At 44.0% G+C, this 22,090-nt stretch overlaps 1 protein-coding gene across 3 annotated transcripts in view; it reads right to left on the bottom strand.

The window, feature by feature from the left end:
* SETD9 (SET domain containing 9) overlaps window positions 1-22,090 on the bottom strand; it is an 88,858-nt gene that overhangs the window by 53,389 nt on the left and 13,379 nt on the right. The window lies entirely within an intron of this gene.

Raw genomic sequence — 22,090 nt, 5'->3', positions numbered from 1 at the left:
CCGGAGCAAATGGGAGCACTAAAAGCATAGCGCACCCTGATCCTCAATAAAATGGAGGATGCAGGATCTGATCTTGGAGGAATATCATCAGGATTAGAGGAATCAACCCATACCTTCCTACCACCAATCTTGAACAGCATATCAAAGAGCTTTTTCCAATATTCTCCCAGAAGTAGAAACTACGTAATTCACACTCGTCTGTGTACTTCATGTCTTCTACATTTATAAGATCTACTAAAAGCTGCCATGTGACGTGCTGACAAGAGTGCACTTCTATAAACTGAAAGACTGAATCATGACAGGATCACGGGTAATAAGTATAGTCTCCTTTCAAGGGGACACCATATCTCTTTCCAAGGACTTATGCCTGGCAACCTGGGAGAGGCGCAGGATCTCGTGAATCTAAGGCTCACCAACCGCTACGGGAGAAATAGAAAAAGAACAAGACCAAAGTGACCATCCACAGAGAAAGAGATACTGGTATAGCAGCAGCAAAAGAATAATGGATTTCCTGACCACCATCAATGGTCTTTCATATTTTGCATCTTGGATTGAGAGCTTCAAATTACTCCAGCATCCACCTTCCGGCCTATGCCTTGGGCTGGCAGTTCCAGTCAGTTTGGGGACTTGTTCCTTTGCTGCTTTCCTGCAAAAATCAACCTGGGATCACTCTTGCCCACTTTTTAACATATCCTCTAGCTTTTGGATTCCTCCCACTTACAAGTAGATAGACTAAAAAGAGCTTTTCCCAATGTAAATAGGCTTGGGGATTCCCCCAGCCAGGGTCCCCCTGCCATGTGGCCATGGATGTTGCCCCACTATCCTAGGGGTGTTCTTGAATGCCTCTATCGACCTGAATGTCAGGTCTCAAGCTCTCATATTGTTGAATATTCGAATGCTGGTAACACATTGCTTACTCTTTGTTTTATTGTGTTGCCCGGCACAGGGTAGGAAGATGGGGGATTTCGCATGCTATGGAGAAACATGGGTAAGTCTTCTCTGGTATTATCAGATGTATAATTAATTTTGGGGAATGACAGTAATCTGTGAAGGCGAACTGAAAGAGATAGGTTTCGGAAACCTGGTAATAAATACACATAGAATTTACAATGACTGACTGAAGTATGTTAAGAGATGAGCGACATTAAAGTGGCTACACCACAAGCAATAGGATATTCTTCTACTGCAAGAGACACACTTGACACAGCAAGGTGTGTCCCGTTTTATTTATGTTACCTGTATTTTTATGACACTCTGTCCCCCGTGAGGGTATCCTGGCGCTGCAGGTGTGTGAGGCTAGCCTCTGGAGGCTTACTTAAAGAGCCAAGTCTCCCGCTTCTTGCGGAATTTAAGAAGGGAGGAGGATCCGATGTGTTGTGGGAGGTTGCTCCAGGCTTTAGGAACAATGTATGAGAAGGCACGGCCTCCTGATCTGCTTTTGTGTATGTGTGGAGTGTGTGCAAGTGAGAATCCTGCAGAGCGGAGGTATGGAGGAATGGTAGAATTGTACACAGCTGTACAAACAGGCAGGGCCTGTGTTGTGAAATGCTTTGTACGTGTGGAGAAAAGCTTGTCTATCGGGAGCCAGTGGAGTTCCCTTAGGGGAGGTGTGATGTGGACCCGGCATGGACAAATGAAGAGTAGTATGGCTGCTTTATTCTGAATGATCTGGACTCTGTTTGTGTATTGGTTGTTTTTTTCAGCGTATAGGGTATTCCCATAGTCAGTCTACTGATGATGAGGGCTTGGGTGACAGTTTTCCTTGTTTGGGTCGGTAGCCACTTGAAGATCTTCAACATCTTCAGGGTGCTGAAACAGGAGGATGCAACTGTGTTGACTTGAGTGGACATGTCCAGTTTGCAGTCTATAATGATTCCAAGGTTTATTGATTGTGCTGTGGCAGCAGATCTTAGATCTGGTGGCCACCAGGTGGAGTCCTACAGCAAGGCGTCCTTCCTGAAAATCACCACTTCGGTCTTGTCCATGTTCAGTTTAAGGCAATTGGACTTCATACAGGTTACCACTTCGGTCATACATGAAGTGAGTTTGTTCTTGGTGCTGGGTGTTTTGTCCAAGAGGGACTGTATCAGTTATGTGTCATCTGCATAGGGGCCAATGTTGATGTTATGAGCCCGGATGACGTCTGCCAGCGAAGACGTGTATATGTTGAAGATGGTTGGACTGAGCGGGGAGCCCCGCGGGACTCCAGGAATGAGTTCCTGTGCTTCTGAGGAGTATGGTGGAATGTTGCCGGTTTGGGTTCCTCTGGTGAGAAACTTGCAGATCTAATGGATGGCGTGTCCTTTAATGCCAGTGTCATAGAGTCGTCTCATAAGAATTGGATTGGAGATGGTGTTGAAGGCAGCAGATAGGTCTAGAAGGACAAGGGCTGCGGTTTCCCCGCTGTCGAGGATCCTCCAAATGTCATCTGCGATGGGGGGTGGTCTCAGTGCTGTTGTTTGGTCTGAAGCTTGATTGTGTGGCATCGTGAATCTGGTTGTTGGCAAGGTGGTCAGAGAGGTATGTGTTAATGACTTTCTTCAGGACCTTGGCTGGGTCTGGAAGGAGGGATACCAATAAGTAGTTTCCGAGTTTGGTCAGGTCAGCTGAGGGCTTCTTCAGGAGGGCCTTGATGGCTGGAGTAGTGTGGCTCACTGGTTAGAGGCGGCAGGCCCGAGAGCAGAAGTTGGCCCGGGACCAGGGTTCAATTCCCGACGTGGCAGGTCGAGGACCTTGGTCAGGGGACTCGATAATTCTCGCTTCGGTGCTTACTCTAATCAGGGGTTCCACTCGGCAACTCTGGGCATCAGCTTGCCTAATCTCCACAACGGCCCCACCAATTCCGGGGATGCCTGGCTCCACCTTGGGGACTCCCAGCAAGGGACCATCCCACAGGGAAAGCCAGGACGGGTTCCCCAGAGTTACACAGCGCCAGGAACCTATGGACGGGTAGCAGTGCGCTTTACAAGCTCAAAAACATTTACATTTACAAGCTTCCAGGATTCCAGAAAGGTGGCCGTGTTGAGGGAAGTTTTGAGGATGAGGGTGAGGCCTTGTTGACAGGGGTTGATCCTCTGTCCAAGGCGTGATGGGGGTAAGGGTCCGACGGGGTCTCAGAGTGAATGATCTTCATGAATGCTGTGGTTTCCTCCATGCTGTTGGTGTCTTCCATGTGGTTCTTTTGCTGTCTTAGTTTGTCTTGAGAAGAGTTCTAGCAAGGTCCAAAGGGTCTGGTTAAGGGGAGAAGTTGCTGTATATGGTTTTGATCCTGCTGCAGAAAATGTCAGAGGTCATCACACAGTTCTTGAGTGCGAATGATGCTGCTAGAGGCTGCTGCAGGTGCTGTGAAATCCTTGACAATAGCGAAGATGTCTTTCTTGCTGTTGGAGATGGTGTCAAAGAGTTCAGCTAAAGCCTTCTTGATTTCATGGATTTGCAGGTGATACCATCTTGAGGCGGATTCCAGCACATCTTTTTCCAGTTCCCCCTGGCTTGTTCTCCACCTCTGTTCTAGTTTGCAATGCCTTTTGGTCATTCTGAGATCTTCAGTGTGCTAGCTGGCCTGTGATCTTGTTTTTACTATGTAACTCCATTTGCGGGGGCAGTGCATCGGCACAGACGGTGATACATTTGTTGAAGCTGCTGATGCCACATTCTAGAACAGAAGCCCAATCCACCTCAGCTAAGTTGCACAGCATGCTGGGCCGTTGTGGTGCTACTTCTGATGATGGGTGATTATTGTGACTCTGACTATGGTGTGGTTGGTCAAGGTGATAGGTGTGGGTGTGCTGAATAACGTGAAGACGGGGTCCAGGAAGTGTCCTGCAGCATGGGTGGAATCAGAGATGTTTTGGGTTAGCCCGAGGTTTTCAAGGCTGTCTAGGAGTATGGCTGAGTTCCATGTAGTCAGTTCGGATTCTGTCAAAGCAGGTGTCCTTGAAGATGATCGAGATTCCTCCCGTGTATCTGTGTTGGTGGCCTTGCCTGATGATCTTGTATCAAGCAGGGATTACCTTAGTGATGTCTGATGTCAATGCTGTAATCAGCCACGTTTTCGTGAGGCATAGAAGGTCCGGGGTGGCATCCTGCAGGTCCCAGATCTTCGTAGCATGTTGCTGAGTGACCGGGTGTTAAGGACCATGCATGATATCGGCATACGGGGAGCGTGTCAGTGTTTGTTGGAAGGTGTTCAAGTGCATGAGGTGTTGGGTGCTGTTAGTGTGGTCTTAGGTAGTGTTGGAGCTGTGGGTGAAATGGTGTAGGTAAAGCGGCAGAAGGTGCAGATTAAGGATCCCTCCGTATGGTGTGTGGCAACAGCAGGGCGTAATGAGGCAGCAGGAGATGAGGGCATTTAGCAGTGTGGCACGGTAATGGTGGGTCAGGGGAAGATTAGGGACTCTGGTCCTGGGCACACACGACCGCAGCTGGACTTGCCTCCGCGTTCTCCTGCTGTGCTCCTTTTCTGCCCTCTCTGCTCCCCTTCCCTTCTCCCCTTGCACCTCCCGCTCCTTTCCCGCTCTCCTGCTGGCGGTGCTTCTTCTCAGCCCTGCCCACTGCCCCTTGCGCTCCTTCCCTCTGTCCCCTCCCAGGACCTTCTTAATGGCAGTTTCCTCATCAATATCATTCCCATGCACCAAACAAAACAGAGGGCGCTGCAATATTTTGAATGAAAGACCCGACATTTTGATCAGATATCCTCATTCGGGATCAGTTGGGTAGAATGATGGGCATCAAAGGCAGTTTGCAAAACGGAGAGCTTACTATCTTTTTCAATTTATGTACCCCATAAAGAGAAAATCACTTTTTATGAATGATTGAAAATTATTGGTAAAGCATGAACAGCTGCTGCCAGAGGAAGCGTCCAGGTGCTAACACAGGCAGACATGAAAAAGACAACATTTGCACTCTCTGTAAAAAATCCTCTAGCCTTCTCCAAATAAACAAGTTTTTAGATTTGATTTAAATGGTCAGATAGGGAGTTCAAGAAAGTAGCAGCCTGAGCGGTAAAGGACGTCCCACTTGCTCTCGCCTTATGTATCCTAGGGACACACAGAAGATTTTGATTTGCTGAGAGAAGTGTTCTAAGAGGTATGTATTTTTTTATACTCTTGTGTATATAGAGTGGGACCCTTTTGCGTAAGGCCTTATAGGTAATCATTAAAGCCTTACATTTAATTCTTTGGTTGACTGGTAGCCAGTGTAATAGTGCCAGGCCTTGTCGCTTTGATTGCCTTTTGGTAATATTTAAAGCCAGTCTTGCTGCCGCGTTGTGCACTCTTTGCAGCCCCTTTATCACTTTTCTTGGTACCCCCAGATATAGTACATGTGCATAATCCAGCCTGGGTGGGATTAGGACATGAACTACATCTTTCTGCGGGGGTACGGAAAGTAACTTTAATGTCTTTCTTAAAGATATTAATAGGGCAAAAAAGACTTCTGCAGTTGACTGTACCTGTGGTTGAAAAGATAGTTTAGTGTCCAGTTGCACCCCAAAATTCCTGGCTATTGATGTTGGTGTCATCGAGTCCCCTAATGCTACTGGCCATAATTTCTGTATGTCCAATGACTATACAGTCCCAAAAACGAAAATCTCCGATTTATCTGAGTTCAGTTGCAGGATACCACTACATATCCAATTTTCTACAGACGAAAAACATCCCTGAAAGTTTGCAAATGTAGTGTCATTAAGCTGTTGGAATACTAGCATCAACAGGGTGTCATCTGTGTATGACACAATATTAAAGCCTGACAGCATAACTTCTAAGGCCAGTGGAGCCATATATACATTGAACAGGATGGGACTGAGGGCCGATCCCTGTGGGACCCCCACCTCTTATTTCTCTAAAACAAGAGGTATATAATGGCAGAAACACTGGTAGTTGTTTGTTAGAAAAGATTTTATTCACTGCCAAGCTCACTTTCTCCAATCTTTGCAATAGGCTATCGTTGGACACCATGTCAAATATGGCAGATAAATCAAGAAGGACATGGATGTTTTTTTGCTCAAGTCTTGATGTATTCTGCAAACTCAAAGTGCTGATTCTGTCCTAAATCCTGCACAGCAGCCAGATTGAGACCTGCGAAAAATGCCGTTCTTTTCTATAGGACTGTTCATCTGAACATTTGCCTGAGTTGCCAACATTTCCCCTATTGCATGAAGTAATGAAATGGGTCTATAATTACTCAGAGTTGATAGATTGGCATTAGTGTTTTTCAACAGAGGTCGGACAAAAGCATTTATCAAAACTGTTGGAAATTTTGCTTAAGTGACAAATTGAATAATAAATTGATCACAATATTAAATGAGGATGCATCCTGATTAAAAATGTATGGAAGGCATACATCACTAGAGGACCCTGATTTAAGCTTCAAATAGTCTGTTCGGATTCTTCAAATGATATTTGTTCAAAGGCAGTAAGACAAGGTCCAGTGAGGTCATTGGTAGAATCAGAATGTGATGCTCTTTGGGTGTTGATTCTTCTTCCATCAAAACTAGACTAAATATTTTCCACTTTTTCATGGAAAAATACAGAGAGATTATCCACAAGAGCTTGTCCCTGTTCCCTCTCAAGACGCCTTCACATGTGAGCTGCGGATAACGGGATAGGATTTGAATGCAGGTGTCAATGGAACCCTGATAGGATCCATTCCAAGATAGGGCATTCATAGCACACTATAGACACTGTTAAAATCTCTTGGACTCTTTGAGGTTTGGAGTCTACAGCACACAGATGAGAGGGATTATAAATTCTTCCCATAGGAGCATATAACTCATTTGATAATATATATATTTTTTCCTGGCTAACAGGCAGGCATTTCAATTAACGTTAAACAGAGAGACTGAGACTTACATTTTATCAAACTACTCACTGTCACTGTGCCTTGGTCTTTCTGTCCCCAGGCTTCTGACATTGAGTATATAGTTTAAATGAGATCGCATTTAGGGATATCACTTTTAGGATCAAAATAGCTGACACTATCCACCATTATTTTCAAAAGAATGAAACAGGAGAACTCACACCTTGGACTGCTTGGAACGCTGAGTAGACGGTTTAAGAGGTGAGCTGATTTCTCATACATTCAGATTCCAGATACTCACAAAGGAGAAGAAGCGAAAACTAGAAACTAGAGCCTGGACCTAGAACAAGAACAGAAGGTAGACTTCCAAACAAGTACATTCCAGTCCCTGTTCAAGGCGCGAGGGCAACTGAAGCACCTCTTAATTAGGGAAAAATCTAAAAAACGCTGTACACTGGCCTAAAGTATTATCCGAAGGGAGGCAAGGCATGCTGCATTTATCATTTAAACTGAATGCCCTGCAAACGTGTAATTATATACAAAAACTACACACCACTATTGATTTCAACATACATTTGTATCGTGGGCGGGATCTAGGAACACAGGCATAGGACACCTGTCTAAGGCAATATAATCTTCCAGCTTTGGACCCTGATGTCATACAGGGATTAGAAGCACCTAATAACCCTTTATACGCTTCTATGGCCATTCAGGAGATCGTATGGAAAAAGGTTTGGTTTTGACTGCTTTTCCATGTCATTCTATAGAGCATTCCAAGATAACCTGGTCCAACAACTGGCTAAACATTACAACTCTATAGGAGAAGCTTAAAAAAGGTCAAGGACACTATGCTGAAGCTCTGCTTACTGTCTCCCTAAAACCAGGCAAAGCCCCCTTGCAGCACAGTTCCATCCAGCTCAGTTCCATCCAGCCCATAGCACTCCTAAGCGATGTAAAGATATTCACAAAGATTCTTGTTATAAGGTTACATCTGATCTGGCTGGAGCTATATCTTCTTCGGTGCCATTCTGAAACAACATACATATGACAAGAAAAGGTTGGCTGTGAATCTTATTGACTTGTTCACTAAAAACAAAACCATGACGGTTCTTCTCTTGGTCAATGCAGAAAAGGCATTCAACAGAGTGGAATGGCGACTCAAAGTTTTATTTAAAATTCCCACTGGCCCCGTCATGCCCTCACTTATCTTTGGGAATAATATGCAGCCCCCAGCCCGAATACAAATTGATGAACATTTTTATAGCATCCGGCTTACAAGGGGAACGAGGCAGGGATGCCACTCTGCCCCTCTAATTTTTGCCCTTACAATGGAGACCCTCATCTAAAGGATAACCGCCAATCTACACATGGTACGAGCGTTACAGGCAAAACAATTAAACTTGTTCTCTTCTCAAATAACATCTTGTATTTCCTAATGGACCCAGCTAAGTCCACCCCAACTCTTAAGGATGCATTGGAAGCCTTCTCAAGAGTGTATAGTTTTCAAATTAAGTATGATAAGTTGTCTGGGAGAGTTGTAGTGGATCTAATTCAGAACACAAGGCAATACTTGTAAAACAACGGCTTTGCATAGACAGACAGGCCTTTACGCTACATGGGGGTTTGAATATACTTAAATTGAAAAGCTTTTCACACCAGAAGTGTGTATGCCGAGCTGGATATACTTTTTAATGATCTATACTGATGGAGTAGACTGGATCGGCCTTGGAACAGTCAGATTAACAGCATCAAGATAAACTTCTTCCCAATGTATGCTTTATGTAACACAGACCCTTCCCCTAGCATTAACTCGACAAATATTGAAGGAGATTCAATCTCGCCTACTGCTCTTTATAAGAGAGGGTAAGCCTAGGATCGCTAAAGCAACTCCCTTTAGAAGAAGAAAGGAGGCTTCGATCTCCCTGGTATCTCACAATAGCTAATGGCAGCCCAGACTTGACTAACGCTTGAATTGATGAGACCAGTAAGGACAAACCCCTGGCCCTTTAAATAGGATGCTCTCTACAGACCCCATGCAGTACCTTCTATGGCTCCCTCCTATACATCACAGTCCATGTAAGAATACCCTACCACATACCACTATCATATTACTAGATTATTGGAAGGCCTTGTTCGAAGCGGGTGCGTCACCATCTCTCCTATTGCATAGTGACCCCTTTTTGGGCCTAGGTTTTTCATTTTCTTTGGGAATTACTTGCTGGTAATCTTGAAGTCTAACACTGGGCACTGCTATCCAGTGCCCAGTGTATGTGCTCTGACCCCCTAAAACATGTCAACATTGACTTAAAACCTTATTGGCTCAATTAGTATTCTTATAAGGCCATAGCATATGGTGCAGCATACATCCATGGCATGGAAAGTTACATATCATTAGTGGACTGCAGCATCTATTGTGCCCTAGAATAAAGAGGCACTGAAAACATGGCTTTAGGCCTACCCTGTGTAGCCTGAAAGCAGCAACTTGAATCCTGCTGCCTAAACCTGTTAACATTACCCTTTTGAGCGGTAGGAAAACAGAATTCTAAACATTAAATAATTCATTGCTAAGCACACCTTGCGCCCCACAAGGTAGGGAGTATAAGAGTGGAACAGGTGTGACATTAGACTTGGTTATGTTACCAGTGACTAAGCCAATAACGACCCTATCGCTGTTCAGGCTGTGACTGGCCAACAAGAAAAGTTAAGAAATAGATTATATACTTTAATCTATACCTTTTGGCCTGCACCTGCTACAGACTCCACGGAAGCTGCTGGAGGCTAATTTGCATTAGCTCTCCAGCAACTGCCAAGTTTACACTTGGCCTGAATTAGGTGTGAAAGAGGTATCAAAACTTTCAGAAAGCAGAGACAATGTCTTTGGTGAGGGGAGATGTTTTCCCCCTGGCAGTAAGAATAGTTAGAGTGGGCAAGCTACACCCAGAACTGGTTTTGGGTGACCACACAGGAAGGGGATTACCCAGGCCACACCTATGGGTGGGCACACAGGCTCTGCACATCAGGAAAAGGGTTTCCCCAATCCTGGATTCTGAAAGTGATGGACACTGTGGGATTGCTTTCTGTAAGGCAAAGAGTAACTGTTGAAAAAGTAAGTAGGGTTGCCTTTGGGAACGTTTACCCTGTTGGTTAAGGAGTGACTCATGGGCACTAGTTGGTAACAAACATAAATATGATATCACTAGGCACTAACATTAGAACACTTACAGGACATGAGGAAGATCAGTAGAGTACTGGCCCGAATGTCTGGGACTTGAGAGAATCACTGGACCTGCTCCTTCTTGTACTCAGGACAATGAAGTGGTCTTCAAGGGTCAACTTACTGACCTCCATGTGGCTACACTGACCCAACATGCTGCAAGAGGCCTTTTCCTGGAAATTCCCAGCTGACCTGTGACAAATGGACTGGACTGGACTGGCTGTTGGCCTCCACCTGACAACTTGAGAATATCCATGTGCCCTCCCCCTGGGGTTCTGAGAGCCTTAGAGGTGTACTCCTTTGGTTGTGTAGGCACCAGAGTTTAGAAACTTTAAAAGAAATTCCTCCTAAGTTTCAGATCTTCAGGGGGATGTGGAGGAAAAGATATCAGACTGCCAGTTCCATTGCGTTGGACTGATTTTCAGCTTTAACCAGTTCAAGGCTCCCAGCACCTCACATTCCTTACTGGGACGTAAAAGGTTTTTTGCAAGAAATCTCTACAGCTCCAGCGGGACCAAACTGCTTTAGGAATCAGCCTTTGACTCTACGGAGTTGGCTAAAATTTAAGAGGCGAGCTGCTAAAGGTGCATTTGTCTTCTCAAAAAGTGAAAACGTTCCTTTTTGTGCTTGGACTTAGAAATGGTTTTAAACTTTTTGATTTCTGGACTTTTATAAGGACGAATCCACTCGTATCCAATCAAGGATCTATTACTGTCGGCCTCATATCGTGCCGAGGTCCTGGTCTACTGCTTCCATAGACTATTACAGGTACTTTGTGATTTTTGGCTCTAGTTTCAGTTACATTTTTAACATATCTGCAGATTCCCCTTTTTGGATTTTGTTGTTTTGGTCTTATTTTACCCATACAATGTTTCTCTGTATTCATAAATTGGTGTTGGAGTTTTATTCTGTTTTGTGTAATATTTTCTACTGTGTATGCATTGCTTAAATACTTTACATACTGTCCACTTTGTGTTATGTTACCGGGGATTGAGCATAGGTCAATTTGGAAGTTGTGTTAATCCTAGCAGGTAGCAGCATTATCCTTTGAGGTGACCACTTGTCTACCCCCAATAATCCACATTCCTACACTCCCTAACATTTTATCCTGACTTTACGCCACATTAGTTTTTCTTCTTTAAAATATGGAGGAGGATGGACAGAGTTTTATCAACAAATATCCTTATTGTTTTATATCGGATAAGCAAATAATAACGTGTTCCCTATCAGAAACTCCTATATCTGCTCCATTCATGACTTGAGGTAAAAAATATAAAATCTGGTTGGATGCCGTAGGAAAATTTCACATTTTACCACCTCATTGTTATTACATGACAGTCTTGGTTGATCACCCTACTTGATGGGTGGAAGTGAGGTTCGTAAATGAGACTTCCACCTCTGCTGTGATTGATTACCTATGTGAAATCTTTATTCGGGAAGGGATCTCAGTTTGTGTAATCACTGATAAGGGAGTGCAACAGTCATGCGTGAATGTTTAGAAAAGAGGGGTGTAAAGCACATTAGGAGAATTTTGTATCAACCTTAGAGTAATGGTATGGTTTAACACTTCAATCTAGTCTTGGTTGATTGTGTTCATAGGGCTGTAAGAATGTAGAGAAATGTTGTGGAGTCTATACCGAATAACCCCTCATGTTTCAACAGGTCGATCACCTTCTGAATTATTGACAGTCAGGAAAGCTTCTTCGGGTCAGTTTCCAAATTGGTTGTTTGATTTAAAACCATGAGCTGTTTCTTTGCATGATGCCTGAGTTGAGGATAAATGTAGGAATGATCTGAGATGGTTAGGTCATGAGTCATACAATGTCAGAGTGCTACAAATTGCAGCTGGAGACCTTGTTAAAAATCAAAGAACCTATTCTTAAAAAAAAGGGATTGGCCAAGTACTGGCACCCTGTGAGAGTGCTGGCAGGGCGTTGCAATGCTATTTTTGTTGAAGGGAGGCATTGGTGGCATGTAGGCCGTTTGGCTGAATGACAGGGCTAAGAATGGGGTTACTTGGAATTGACCATCCAATTTGGATACCTGTCCCATGACCATACCTCATTGCTGTCTAAGTCATACCTCACGGCAAGGAAAGGTGCCTGCTAAAGTTTTGGTATAGAGTCTTGCATTCTTTTACCTCCATTGCAGCAAGTTATTTTAAGTGCCTTTCTCAAATGTGTTTTTCTTTCTAAGGCGACTCACTGTTTTCACTTGAAGCATTAGTTCACTTCGTATATAGTTCTGTATTTGATGTGTGTATCTTGAGAACACTGAATAACTTGCTTTGTAAAAGGACAGGTGGTGTGGAGATTAGTTACTGCCAGTTTATGTTGGAACCGATCTATAGCAAGTTTGGAACACCTGTAAATTGTGGCTTAAGTAATCCTGGGAATTCTACTGAAAGACTTGTCAATTGGGAATTGAGTTGCTGTTACTTTGAGGCTGTTAACCTGTGCCCCATATAATGCCTCAACTAAGTTTATGGTGGAAGAGTAATAACTTCACACGTCTGGTGGTCCTGTTCTAAGATCCAGCCGTACTAGGACTCCTTAATACGTCTATAATGGGTTTAGATATACCGCTCGATCCAGTTGTTATTACTGGGCCATCTGGGAAGACAGGGTGCCTACCATGTATTTACATGGGGAGACTGATGATACACTTCCTATAAGCAGAGACAATGTCTTTGGTGAGGAGAGATGTTTTTCCCCCTGGCAGTAAGACTAGTTAGAGTGGGCAAGCTACACCCAGAACTGGTTTTGGGTGACCACACAGGAAGGGAATTACCCAGGCCACACCTATGGGTGAGCACACAGGCTCTGCACATCAGGAAAAGGGTTTCCCCAATCCAGGATTCTGACAGTGATGGACACTGTGGGATTGCTTTCTGTAGGGCAAAGAGTAACTGTTGAAAATGTAAGTAGGGTTGCCTTTGGGAACTTTTACCCTGTAGGTTAAGGAGTGACTCATGGGCACTAGTTGGTAACAAACATAAATATGATATCACTATGCACTAAACGTAGAACACTTACAGGACATGAGGAAGATCAGAAGAGTACTGGCCCTGATGTCTGGGACCTGAGAGAATCACTGGACCTGCTCCTTCTTGTACTCAGGACAATGAAGTGGTCTTCAAGGGTCAACTTACTGACCTCCATGTGGCTACACTGACCCAACATGCTGCAAGAGGCCTTTTCCTAGGAGTCCTTAATACGTCTATAATAGGTCTAGATATACTGCTCGATCCAGTTGTTATTACTGGGCCATCTGGGAAGACAGGGTGCCTACCATGTATTTACATGGGGAGACTGATGATACACATCCTATTAGCTTGCAGAATTAAATTAGCCCAATGTTAGGGGTAAGGAGTCTAGCACCCCACTATATTTATGTTGGGAAAAGATTTGACACATTAACTCTATGGAAAAAGTGACAGCGATACAGGCTGACAAAATGCTTAGATTTGAAAGAATTTAGCAGCCATTAAAGACTTTTATCAAGAACCAGGTGGGGGCTTCAGAATGGTAAGGGACATGCTTAACTTGGTAAGGCCTGTCTGTGTTGTACTTCTTCCACTGTCAGGCTTGTGTTGAACAGGGCAAACTCTTCCATACCTATACAAACCATACTGTTAAAGGTAGAATGATGGGGGAATTAGGGGCTGTCTGTGTTGTACTTCTTCCACTGTCAGGCTTGTATTGAACAGGGAAAACTCTTCCATACCTATACAAACCATACTTTTAAAGGTAGAATGATGGGGGAATTAGGGGCAAAGAAGTCTTGCTAGAAAGAAAACACACCTGCCATCTTGGAATAGAGATAAAACGTGTGTTATGTTGTGTATTATGTAATTTCTCTTTAATTGTGTTCATTCCATGTTCTATGGAACACTGTCACTGTGTTCTACATATGTCATATGTATTCTGGGTAATTCAGTTGAAGACTGTTCTGCTACCTGTCTGGCTGTGTACCTGCTCACTAAGGATTAAACTATTTGAACCTATCTAAAGTGTCATTCTTCAATTCAACAAGTGGCGACTAGGACTCATGCGTGGCAGCAATCCAAGAACACAATTTACACCTGGATGGTTGTTTAAATCTAATTTTGTTAACTGGTCTGAAAATTTTGTGAAGGAAAAAAGTCAGTCTTCACATCTCAAGAGTAAAGTTTGGTATGATGCCAGGCATAATGTGAAAGATGTTGATATTGTTATAGGACAGTGGGTAAGAGTTAAGAAACCTGGTAAATCTTTTAAGGAGGAAAGTCATTTTTATGAGCCTATGCAAGTTGTGGAAATCTTGAATAATTCTGTTCGTCTCACTGATGGACGGGTGTGGAATCTCAAAAGGATAGCTAAGTGTTCTAATCCTTTGAATTCCCTTAACAAATCTTCTGATTTGTTTGATCCAGCTCCTTTTGATTCTTTTAGCAAATCCTTTAATTTGTTTGATTTGGAAGATTTGATGTGTTCAACTTCATCTGAGTCATCTAATGTAAATGTCCCTAACGGAGATTTAGTTGTTGATAGCTCCAATTTTGCTGTTCCTAGTGTTTCTGGCTTGGCCAATCAAGATGGTTTGGTAGATATGCCTGTTCCCGGTGTTTCAGGTTTTGCCAGTCAAGAAGAATCGAATGTCATTAGGTTTTCTAGGCGTGAAAAAAAGCCTCATGTTTGGTTGGCTGATTATATTTCGGAAAGTTTTCCATTGTGAAAGACATGGTTTTTAAAATTTTTAAATTTGATTTATTTATTTATTTTCTGTTATAAGAAAGGGGATGATGGTTGTTAGTTTTATGTTTTTTTAAATTGTGTTCTGAGGGGGATGTGTTATGTTGTGTATTATGTAATTTCTCTTTAATTGTGTTCATTCCATGTTCTATGGAACACTGTCACTGTGTTCTACATATGTCATATGTTTTCTGGGTAATTCAGTTGAAGACTGTTCTGCTACCTGTCTGGCTGTGTACCTGCTCTCTAAGGATTAAACTATTTGAACCTATCTAAAGTGTCATTCTTCAATTCAACAACGTGATGTGTATCTCTGGTCTCCCCCAATGAAATCCCTCTGGATTTAGTTGCATCACAATGGAGTAAACGAGGTCCGTAGGTAACTCAGGGAAGAATTACGAGTGATATTTTTGTGTGATAAATTTGAAACAATGCAGTGAGAGGTTTTCCTTAGAAAATGCCAAGCTGGGTTCACAATCCTTGCAGTAGATTGCTGGATCAAGACGATACTTAATATCCTCGTTGACCAAAAAGCAGAAAATAGTTGTAGTTCCCTGCACCCAGTGTCTTTTCTGGACTGAACTTACCTACCAAACTTGTTGAATCTAGTTTCCTATGACTTTCTCGGCCTGCTGCTGCTGTCCCAACCTAGCAACAAGTATGGTGGGCTAAATTTTATAAATACATGGAGAACAGACGATCTAGTTTTCTACCACAGATACTTCATTTTGCTGAAATCTTCCTTCTCTTAAGCTGTGTCAGCCTATGTAGAGGAGCATGAGACTCTTTGTATACATACTTAGGTGTGAATTTCAAACTGGGCAAAAGTCATACTTGTGAGATACCAACTCTACAGACGTTTTTTTATCACTTTGAACCATTACTATTTATCATGACTCCAATCTAAGGCTATCTGATTTCACAGAGAGACCCCTGGATTCAGCATTCAACTGACAATGGCTGGCGAAAATGACCTCCAGTGAAACCTCTAAGAGTGAAGGTAACTTTAACAATCAGATCCAATACCCACTTCTAGACCAACAAAGTACCATGTTTCCCGACTCATACCAAAATTCACATGACATAATTGGACCGCTTATTCATGTTCATGTTAACAGTTTGCTCCCTTAACTTACGTTTCGCTCCATTTTTCTATTTTTGTATTTCTTCCTACTTTTGTGATATTTAGACAATTGATATTTACTTTGTTTTTTAATAAACATTGTTAGACGTTAATAGTCTTTATTATGTTAACCAGACAGTGGTAACGTCATAAAATATATTTTAAAAAGGACTAAACTCCCTTCCCACTACTCATCAACTAAAGTTTTGGTCCAGGATACTAAAGAGTGAGAGTAGGATTCTTTAAGGTCTTCTTTGCTTTGCTTCTGTGAGGTCTATCTGGTTTGAGTGTTGTGGAACATCTTCACAAACGTGCCTGAGTTTAGGGTAACTGGTCTCCCTCAGAATGCATTTGGGCTTCTTCCATCTGGTGTGAGACCAAAAAATACATCTACTTACAAACAGGAAAGAATCGCTCATTCAAGAGCTGTCACAAAACTGTTCCAACAACTAATATTAAACATGTTACAAATGCATGTGACTATTTGCCAAACAAATATCAGACTCCTGTTAAACGTGGTATGGGCCAGATCAAATCACAGATGTGTATGGGCAATAATGGAATTTGCTGGTGATATTGGCTGCATCATATATGCATATGGGGTCTGCTGCATTTGAAAAACGACAACTTCAATTTTGCTCTACAAAATGGCCTTTACTGCAATACGACTGGCACAATGGAAAACACATAAAGCGGTGTAATATAGGGCCAACTTCAAACAGTGCAATGTACAGATGGCAAAATACTGCAAACAGCTTGTTACACCTACAAATTCAAATTCCACCTAATTATTTACATGACAGGCTGTTACCTCCTACACATCCTAACTCCACTGACACCAAACTTTTCACAAGATATAGCCATTATGCCTATTTCTACATACCATCTCAGTTTTTCAAAATTATACATAAAACAAACTACCATGCTTCACACATGCAACAGACCTGATTCAGGCAGGAGACTATTGATTTTTTAGGCCAATAATCCCTTTATTTTAGCTGTCTCCAATCTAATATTGCCTTTGCTTCGATATAAGTCATGGGGAAAATACATTCCCCTGATATTTTTTCAAAATCTCCAACTTTCCAGATTTACAATGGCATGTTTCCCATGCTGAACTAGCATAGCAGCTTTTCAGTACTAAAAGAAGCCAATCTTATTTCCTTTGTCACTGCTTGTTTAATTTGCATGATAATAATCTCAGTACTAAAAAGAACATGATTTCTTTAGAAATGATTCGGCCTGATGCAATTGAAGCTAATCAACACAATTTAAAAGCTTTTCTGAAACCTCTGACAACTGAGAACAAACTGCTCTTCTATACACTTCGCGGGAGCTGCATTCAGTTTGTCAGTGTCACCACACATGTAAGGTCTATGGTGTCAGGAAGGCTCCTAAAGCCCCTGCAGAAAAAAGATAGAAAGAAAAATGGGCAGCCGTACCATGACCCTCAGATGTCAGAAAGCGACCTGCACCCCCGCCAGGCCCAGTCTAAAACCCCCCTTAACTCATCTTGGAGACTCTCTTTTCTTGACCTTGTGGGATCAGCTGGAGAATTTGCAGGAGTTTGGGGCAAGTAACTTCCCGGAGGTCTTTTGATAGTAGTGCAATAGCTAGGTTCATCCAAAGTCTATGGAGCCATGCCGTGTGGTCCGGGACCGTGCCAGTGCCCAATGTACCAGGATCACTTGACGTGCAGCGAATAGCGCCAGTGCTGTCTGCCTGCCTTGCAACGACCGCAGTGATAATGTTATGGGGTGTGAAAGACCCAGGAGAGTAGCTCGGAAAGGGAGGTATCTCAGTCTCAAAGGAGAAGTCGATATCATTGAGCACCTGCTCCCAGAATCTCTCCAGTCTTGGACAGTGCCAAAGAAGATGTGCTAGGGAGCCCATTATACCGGAGCCCCGCCAGCATTTCTCACAATGGTTCTTGTCCCATTGGTGGATATGAGCGGGCGTGAGGTACCAATAAACTGCTACCTTAAACGCAGACTCTGCTCCAGCGGTATTGTAAGCCATATGATGGGCTCTGTAATGGATATTGTCCAATTCCTTGTCCGTAAGGGCCCTCCCCAATTCAGCCATCCAACAGAGTTGGTCTGTAGAGCGATTACCTTTCTGGCCTGGAGCAAGAAGAACATAGAGTTCCGCATTACGATGTTTGTCATCTTTCTTGTTCGCTATCCACATCTCGAAGGGGGTAAGCTTGCGGGAGACATGCGATAAGTACACCCCAAGGTAGCCCAGTGACGCAGTTGTGGATAATAATACTCGTCTGTCTGGGGAAGATATAGGTCCCATCATATCTGAGAAAAGGGAATTATACCATCCGGGTCAAATAAGTGACCCAAGCGCTTACAGCCCCCCTCCCTCCAACGCTGGTCTACCTCAGACTTATATCCCGGGGGGAATCTGGGTTATCCACCATTGGCATCATCGGGGAGGGGAAGGTAGTGAGGCCTCTCGAGAGAGCCACCGCATCCCACACCTTCATTGTCGCCGCAGTGACTGGAGAGGAGTGTGGACCCCATGAGCGTAATCTGCGCGGAAGCCATATCTCCCTCCAGACGTTCGCTCCAGCTACCGCCTGGTCCATGAAGGTCCAGTGCTTTTCTGAAAGGGAGCGATTGCATTCCAGAACATACCTCTGGTGTGGGGCCTGGAGATACCTGTGTACTAACGGCAAGTTCACCTCGCCTTTGCTTTTGGTACACATCAGGTGTGTAACGGAGAAGCGCGCTTTCTTGTTGCCCCATATAAATGTATTTATGGCCAGCTGTAGCGCCTGCATGGCTTTGGGAGGGGGAACCAGAGGCAGAGTCTGGAAGAGGTACAGGATCCTCGGCAAGATCGTCATCACCGCGGCAAGGCGCCTGAACCAGGACAAGTTGAGCTTAGTCCAACCATCCATCACCTTCCTAGTCAGATCCACCTGAGTCCAGTAGTTCAGTTCCAGGGTGCCAGAGAGAGCGTGGGGCCATGAGAATGCCCATATAGGGCACGGGGGCGCTGGAGCATTGCAGGGGAAGATCCCACTGTAGTGTTTCTACATGTGTCTGTGGCAAGGATCAGTTGAGCGCCTGGGACTTGTTATTATTGACCTTAAAGCTGGAAACTTGTCCGAAGGACTCCAACTCCCTCACCAATTGGGGTAAGGACGTGAGAGGCTCCGCTAGGGAGAGGATGACTTAATCCGCGTAGAGGCTCACTTTGTGGGTGTCACCACTGAATCGGAGGCCCTGGATGCCTGGAAGATCTCGGATTCTCTGAGCAAGGGGCTCCATGTAGTGGGCAAACAGAAGGGGTGAGAGGGGGCACCCTTGTCTCCTGCCCCTGATCTTAAAGTGAGTCAAGGATACACCATTCCTCTGACAAACGCCCGGGGGCATGGTAAATGCACAGAACCCATTGGATGAAATGGGGACCAAACCCGAAGCCCCGCAGGGTATCAAATAAATACTTCCAGCTCACCCTGTTAAATGCTTTTTTGGCATCCACGGACAGGAGCACAGCCTCCCTGTGGGAGCGATGGATACTGTCCATGAGATGCACAAGGCGCTTGGTATTATCGCCGCCCTGACGAGTCGGGATGAACCCCACCTGGTCCGGATCGATTAGGCCCGCCATTAGAGGGTTGAGCCGAGCCCCCAGGATGCCCGGTAAAAGCTTTGCATCTATATTAAGCAGCGAGATCGGACGATAGGAGCTGCATAGCCCTGGGTCTTTGTTAGGCTTCAGGATTGATGGAGCAAGGTTCTGCATGTAAAGCGACTTGCTTGGATTCAGCCCTCTCGAAGTAAACTGTAATACACTAATAAACATGTTTTGTCTTATTAACCATGCAAAACACAACATTTATAGTAAGCTGGAGAAGCTTGCATATGTGCTTTTACTAACCGTAACTCGAGTGTCCTAAAATGGCAGTCGCAACTCGGGAACTTTTCTGCGCATGCGTCTGTCACACTCACGTGACGTATTCTCTTTGCTTGGTGGGAAATTCTTGCCTCTGCGCTCTAGAACTAAGATGGCTACTCTGTGTGTTAACATGATAACGCTTGCACTATTGCTTTTACTAAGTTGTTCGTTCTGCATAATCTCTAATGCTTTAGTTAAAATAAAGTAATGGGAATAGAGTAGAGATAAGTGGTAAACAGTGCATTCGTTTATTCTTTGTTCTAAAACTGTTTCTCTTTGACTTTGCTATTAGCTTGTATTTGGGCCTGATGTAATCTTGCTGCAATCCATCTTGCAATCCTGCGACTGCGCAGAAGAGCACAAGAGGCTACAAGCCATGGCATTGAAACCTGGCCAACTCCTGACTTGCTAGAAGATGCTCTTGGGAACCTTACCTCTTGACTCTTGGAGAGGAAGCTGAACCGAATTGTTATATTACATTGTAGTTCTTATTGATACATTCACTGCAGGGTGGAATAAAAGTGCATGGGAAAATAAAATATTGGGCGGGAACATAAATCTGAATATTGAAAAGCATGACCTCATAACTGGTATGGTGTGATGACCTCTTTTCGTCTTTTGACCAATCAAATTGAGGGAATTCACACATTTGCAACATTGGGGGGTGGTACACTGCCCTGGAAAATGGTATATCTAAGGTAGGCTTAGCTAGTTATATTGTCCAGTTCAAGGGGTGGAGAGCGCACCAGACACGCCCCAACGAAATTACCTCTTAGCATGATGGTACATGAAGTTCATTATTTCTCGCTCAATTCAAAGTGTTCGTAGCCAGTGCTGTATTATCAGTTTCAGTTCGTATCCCTAGACACGTGTTTCGTGATTCTTCACTCATCAGTAGGGAAAAAGCAAAGTTCATAGGTTGTAGTGCGTGCCGTCTTGTCTCTCAGGACCAGTTCCACTCACAGCATGAAGGTGCAGGCTCCCGAGCTCGTCAGCTCACAAAATTTAAACAGTTCAAGGGGTGGAGAGCGCACCAGACACGCCCCAACGAAATTACCTCTTAGCATGATGGTACATGAAGTTCATTATTTCTCGCTCAATTCAAAGTGTTCGTAGCCAGTGCTGTATTATCAGTTTCAGTTCGTATCCCTAGTTTAAATCTAGTTATATTGTCCGAATAGCTGACCTGTCACTGAACCAACGCCCTCACTAGGCGATCAAGAGCAGAGGTGCTGGCGGAGCACTCCGTCAGAGGATTCGATAACCCAATCGGGGTTCTGGGAAGGAGTTCAATAACCCAATCGGGGTTCCTGAGGGAGAAGATTCACTAACCCAATCGGGGTCCGACTGTTAGCTGCAGATAGGGGTGTGACGCTGGCATTGCAATTTAGCTCTGGGTGCCGGTTCTGACCTGCGGTGGTCTGTCCTGATCCAATTTGGTCCGTACTTATCCTGATTTCTGGTCTACACCTGTTCTATCCTGTTGGCACCTGCACTATCGGGAGTCCTGTCCTTTGTCCTAGCCCGTGGCCAGGGTTGGTCTTCACACCATTCTAGGTAAATATAAGAGTTGTACGGGTATATCATTATGCTGTTTCTCTTTTCTTACCCTTCCTATGTTTCAATGCTTAAAGAACGTTTCATGATACTCTCACATCATCTTGCTTTGATATTAGTCTTAATTGACCAAGCTCTGATTAATCTAGTATGGACATTGACATTTAAAGAATTTTTTTAGATAAAGCATTTAAATCTTTCCCGAGTCTGTGGTTATTTTAGGAGTGCAAATGTTTACTTACTACCTATTTTCTTGATAACTCCCTTGATCCCTTAGGACTCTAGGCACCGGTGACTAGGATTGGCAAGTCGAGGTATAGGTCCTAAAAAGTAAATATTGCTGGTTTAAGTGTAGGGTTTACCTGTTTCAAAGTGTGTAAGAGTTTATGGCCCAAGGTGAGTATTGTAAAATCCTGAGCAGGTGAACACGCGTTCTATCAGGATGTCTGAGATTGCAGCTTCGGACATGGAATCCGAGACCGTCGCCTCGTCGAGGAAGGAGTTGAAGAGCTGAGTCAGAAGAGATGCCAATTCTCTACAGAATGTTTTGTAAAACAGGGCAGGGTAGCCATCGGGCCCGGGGACATATCGAGCTTGAGCCTTGAGATGGCCGAGATGACCTCATCCAGCCGGATGGGATTCTCCAGCAGCTCCGCCTGCGCTTTACGGTGGCGGGTGAACTTGCTGGATACCAGATAGGCGCCTGCAGCAGAGAGATCTACAGTTTCCCCACTATACAGAGATTGATTA

Source organism: Lissotriton helveticus, chromosome 2_1 (assembly GCF_964261635.1).
Source record: "Lissotriton helveticus chromosome 2_1, aLisHel1.1, whole genome shotgun sequence".
In the NCBI taxonomy this organism is placed as follows: Eukaryota; Metazoa; Chordata; class Amphibia; order Caudata; family Salamandridae; genus Lissotriton; species Lissotriton helveticus.
Note: the sequence above shows the minus strand (reverse complement) of the source record. Positions and strands in the feature narration are given on the sequence as shown.